This window comes from Vidua macroura, chromosome 3, assembly GCF_024509145.1.
Source record: "Vidua macroura isolate BioBank_ID:100142 chromosome 3, ASM2450914v1, whole genome shotgun sequence".
NCBI classification, from domain to species: Eukaryota; Metazoa; Chordata; class Aves; order Passeriformes; family Viduidae; genus Vidua; species Vidua macroura.
Genome location: NC_071573.1, coordinates 62,970,758 through 62,976,757, shown reverse-complemented (window position 1 = coordinate 62,976,757; position 6,000 = coordinate 62,970,758).

The window sequence follows — 6,000 nt, the reverse complement described above, 5'->3', positions numbered from 1 at the left end:
TTAAGATGTTTTGCATTTTAGGATCTCTTTAAGGAAAATGAGATATTAACTACTCTTTAAAAACCTGATTTGTAAGGTAACTCATTCAGAATTACAGAATTACAGCAGAAAGTGACAGACACTTGTGCACTCTCAGAGCTTTATTGGTCCATGGGTCACCTATTCTCTTATAAGCTTGTCCAACCTCCTTTCAAAGTTCTGGTCTTTGCCTACTCTTCAATACAAGATGTTGGATCACAGAGAGAACTTTTGCCATTTCCCATGAGCCCAACATTTTTGCATCACACTTTTCCCGATTCAACTTCTGTCCTTGCAACCCACCATCAACCCAGAAGCTGATGCTTGTAATGGGAGTGCAAAATGCACTGGCACCCATGACTGTATCTGTGATGACAGAACATGCTGAGATCTGGGACCGTATTCCCAATCATTAACATTTTTAACTTTCGGAAATGTTCCTGGCACAGTTTAGTCATGCCAGTTAGCAATTCTCCCAAGGCATTCCTGGTCACAGCTCACATGGGGCCTGTTCCCAACAGGCAGCCTACCCATGGACAGCCTGCTTTGGAGGTTAACACAGTTCAATAGCTACAGATGTGGCCAGGCTGTATCTCCAACTTTGGAGCCAGACAAAGGGCTGTTTAGTTTACTGATACAGATGAAGCCAATGGCTTTAAAAAAGCCTCTCAGTGTTTTCCTGATTAACCTTTCCCTGAAATAATACTGCTGAGGGAAACTCCCTGCTTACAAATCCTAGATCAGGCTGTCTCTTTCCTGGGTGTTTTCTCTCTATTAATTTGTTATTTTCCCTGACAGCTTATTTGTTTTCCCAGTTGTGCTTTCCTATCTGCAAATTTGTATAAGTTGCACTGTCCTTTCCTACTTCCTCTGTCTCTGGTGTTTCCTCTCCCACCATCATTTTACACTGTGGCATCTGTGGGAGGGGCTTTCTTTTCTCCTCATCGCAGTTCATAAGCGCTGACTCACGGCCCCACAAGTGGGAATGGGGAGGAAGGAAGGCAGCTCTGTCTGGTGTTTGGTGTTGGTCCCTTTCCTGTGCAGGGATTATCCCATGGTGCTGCCACACTTAAGATGGGATGGGTCTTGATCTCTGCTGTCAGCCTTTTTCTGGCTTTCGGTTTTTTCATCCAAAGTCTCTGAAAGGCAAGAAGCGGGTCTCTGTCCTTCCTTACATAGTTTGCTCTTCTGCACAGTCACAGCATCAGCAGGGCAGCGCAAAATATCCCCTGGGCACAAACACAACAGGCTGCCAGGATGGTATGTCCAGTTTCAAATACCTTGAATCCCTTCCCACTGTGGAATGAGTCCCCTGGTTTCTTTTCTCTAAGCAGTCTGAGTAAGAGGATCCTTTAAGCAATAGAACTGTCAGATCTAATGCAGTAGTAGCCACAATGTGCCCATCTCATTTTGATCATAGGAAATGTCCCACAAAGGGACAGATTTCCTCTCTGGAGGAAGACATCTTTGCAACCTTAACCTTGTCTCTGACAGCTGGAACTGGACAGGATTTCCAATGCAATTCCACATTTTTTTGTTTTCTATTAGCTGACCATAGATGGCTTTACAGTCAGGGTACTCAGGACACTTTTCTAAAGTGATAGAGGAATGTAACTCCAACCTTCAGATTACATTCTGGGGGCCAAGTACACAGTTTGTAGTTGTGTTGTCTTTGTCTTGGATCTAGCTCCAAACAGCTACTAACTGTGAAATACAGTTCAGAGAGCTAAAAGCCACAGAAGGAAAGAAATAACACAGATATTAATGGAATTGCTGCCTTATGACTGCTGTCTCCGCAGCTAGCCCAGGTCAAGAAACCAACAGGAAAGAATGTGTGTTTATAATACAGCACAACTGAGCAGTAACACCAAGATATTTTGGAAGACAGGTGACCATTGTGTGCATGGCTGAACATATATGCACAAGCAGCAAGTACGGGCACAAGAACACACACACACTGCAGGAGGCATGAAGTGTCAGTACACTGCAAAGTCCACCTGCAGAGAAGTGATGTTTGGGTGTGGTTTCTACTTAACAAATTTTAAAGTGTTTTTAGTATTATTGTTTTCTTAAACATCATTCAGGGCCCCAGCATAAGCCAAGAGCCATTACATTTATGTAGCTCTGTGTTTTATCCTCCAAAAGGCTCTTCCTGGTAGAATGGCAGAGAATACTAAGGTGTACAAGAGCTGCATATCGCCCTCCTTTTTATTTATTTTTTTTTTTCTTTTTAAATGGTAAATAAGTGTTTCTGAATAACATACAATACTGTTGAAGTTAAATTTCATCCTGGCTGATGGCTATTCTGGGACCAATTTCTCCTAGATTTCCTAAGAACCCCTGCTGCTTAGTCTGTATATTTGAGTAGGTTCTGTATCCAAGGAATAAAGAGTTTGATACAAAGAGCACCTGTGTTTACCAATCACAGTATTACTATCATGGGGACTGATGCTGAGAAACTCCAAGACTGAGCTGATATTTGAAGGTATTTCTGTGCTACTACAAGTTGAAATAACAAGGAAAGTGGACTACAAGGCTCTCCTCATGACAAGAGAGCTGGATGCTCCTGGACCTCACCTTCTGCTTATCTGGATCCTTGACCCCCGCCTGCACCATTTGATCCACATGCCTACAACTGCTGGAGACTTATCTCTCACAGGAGGAATTTGCCTGTGCCTCATGCACCCATCTTACAGCCCACTTACAAAGTGGATTATGGGACTAACACTTCAACGCTCACAAGTGGGAAACCTGAGAGCAGGTCATGGTCTCCATCACAGGCGAGGTGTAACAGAGTCAAGTGGGAGGTCAAGCAGAACTAACTGGGTAAGGCTCAGCATATTTCATGGCTCTTCCTAGCCACAGAAGCTCTAGGTGTTATCAGTGTAAAAGTATCACCAAAATAAAATTTAGTAGCTAAATAATTTCTTATTTCATTGAATGCAAGTAATTTTGTCCTCCTGCTCTCTTTCCCAAATTTGATTTTTTCAAAATAATTTTATACAGGTAATGGAATATTCCTTCCCAGGGCATCCTACAGCCAGCAACACTGCTTGGGCTAGGGAAACCAGGAAGGAAAGCCTTCTCCCAAAACACTGGCAAGTTGCAGAAGAGGAGGGAAGGGACATAGTGTAAAATTACAAGTTGTTTGAGAGGAGACTTGTCTTCCATCCTAAGAGGAAATAGGAGATAGATGACAATTTTTTTGTTGTTTGTTTGTCCAATACACTGTATTTTGGTCCAAAATTATTTCTTCTTCTTCTCCCATACTGGTATATTAGTAATTTTTCCATATAGTAGAATGTAGGATGTAGTAGAATGGTGTTTAGGATACATTCATTTTTCAGAACTCTTTTGTTGTACCTGAACGTATTGATTCTTCCCACTGCCCCACTACCCAGTATTCCATTATTGTAAGGGAAAGCTGATGGTTTACTTTTGGTTATGACCTTCTGAGCATTTTATGGAGCACACTATTTCTTAAGGCTTGTGCTGGGCCAGTTGTGTCTTGCAGCCTCTTGACTAACTGGCAGCCAGTGAACAACATTTCTTAAAAATGGAGAACTTTCCTGAGGAACTTCTCTAGCAACTTCGAGTCATTAACTGCTGCAGGGGAGAGAGGCAACAGGCTGTGATCACTGCGAGCAAGCATTTGGTTTTGCCTGGTGACACATGGCTTTCTAAATTAGAGGGCTCTGAATAAAATAAAAAATATCAAAGCCATGTGTCTGCTTGTGGGTGCCACATTCTTTAGGATCACAGTGGCTGTCCTTCTGCACGAATGTCACAGAAACAGCTCGGTTTCATCCCACTTGAATGATGTGGCAATGTTGTGAAACAGGGTGGAAAAGCATCCCAAAAACCGTCAAGTGAAGAAACTGCTGGAGAGCTGGAAAGCGGCTGTAGAGACCCAAGTGCTGTCACTTTAAAAGGGTGATCGGCCTGTGCGCCTTTGAAATCATTTATCACAGAAGCCGTAACATCTGCCACCATCTTGGATTCATTCGAGAAGTGCGTCTCAGTAGCCGTTTTAAATATGTTTGTTTCCAATTCAAAGCACATAATTAAATACAGGCTGGGGTAGAATATATGCCTTGAGCTGCTTTCTCTCACCCTGGTTCAAGCATGGCTTTTTCACAAATATGTGCTTTGAATTGAAAGCTTTTTTTTCTTTTTTTTTCTTTTTTTTTTTTTTTTCTTTTTTTTCTTTTTTTTTTCCTGCAGGGCCTGTTGTTTCTCAAGAATCAATTGAAAGTAAAGATGCAGATTTAAAGGAGCCCATTTGATAGGAGTCTGAGCATCCTGAGGCCACATGCCTGGTCTCCTGGGGCACTGAGCAGCTCCTTCCTCCAGCATGGATGGACCTTGGCTGTCACAAGTTGCAGCTGAAGCCTTGCTGTCAGAAAACTAAGCTATGCCTTGTGTTTAATTTAGCCATGTTCCACTTCTCAGACAAGGGACACTCAGACAATCTGTTGTCATGGAAGGAATGAGCAACCTTGTTACAAGTCTCCAGAGAGGCTACCAAAAAGGTAGTTATGTCCTTAACATACTGTCCTTAATAAGCTATTCATGTCCCTTTTCCCAGACTTTCTAGGAGGCACTTCAGAGGGACAGCATGAAGACAGTACTTGGCTGTTAACATTGCCTTCAGTTCAGCTGACTTTTATCACCATCACTGACACGTTGCAAACAAGCCTAGGGAAAAGACGAGCAAAAGCTCAGGAATGAGCCACTCCAGACAGACAGGGGATGGGTTGAACCTGCAGTTCTAATGTTATCTTCTAAAGAGACGGGAAGAAAAGCAGGTTGGTAATACAGGAATGAGTCAGAAGTATAGGTAGTACAATTCTTTGTCCACTCTCCCAAAGAAGAAGAGGGTTTTGTGTGAGGCTGGGACAAATCCATCTATCTGAAAATTCAAGTCACACAAGCTTCCTGAATGACCACGGTGCTCAGATGCTGGGGCTGCACATGTGCTGGTGCAACATCCCCTTTTCTCAGTTCAAGCAGGCAAAAGAGAATAGGTGGCTACTTGGGGATTCTTAATAGAGACCCGCTCCCCACCTCTCTGCATACTGTGCTTCCTGCATTGAAGAAAACCAAGTCTGCAAGTGGGCCAGGATGTGCAGCATGCTTTAACCACCAGATTTTGAGCTGAAATGGCTTCTGAATGATGGGTGAACTGGGGCTTTGCAATATATCATAGTAAGCAGGTATGTGCAGCTCACACTAAAGAGAAACAGAAATAGATTATCTCAGATTTCAATAACTTCATGCTTTTGAACATGACAACTTAATTTTAAAACACAGTGTATATGATGCAGTTTTTTTCCTGAAGTTGCTTGTTAACACCTGAATTCAGAGCTCTGCAAACAGAGAAGACCCTGTCATATGTCTGCAGTGAAACAAAGAAGCAGAGAGATTTTGCATAATTTATACTCCAAATTTCTATAGGAGATACCTACAACAAATATGTTCCTTGGATGATGACATATGTTCACTATTCTGTCAGTGTTTCAACCGAAAGAGAAAAAAAATGGAGGAACAAAGAGGAAACTAATGAGATTACTACTAATAATAGAGTCCCTGCAGGAGACTTCTGTCTATGGTCACAGTCTTGTACAAAGGAGATGGGATGCATCTGTGTTGAAAGTAAAAGTATCTGCTTGGTATGCACTTCTAGTGTGTGTTTGGGAATAGATTATAAATCTGATGTGGGGAAACTGAGAGCAGAAAAAGCAAGATACCTGCTGCTACTTGAACTAGCGCTTCCGAAACATGAAGCCAAAGCATGCTTTTAATTTTCTACTACACCCATCTTTTTGAAGTGTTTCATATCCATACAAGGGGGGGTGTTGTTACAGATTTCAAGGAGGAGGGGATTTGCTTTCTTTTTTCTCACGAATCCGTTTCTCATGGGCTTTCTTCTTTGGGCACGCATTCCAGCAGTACAGATGAGTGCTGAAATTACAGGGGTGA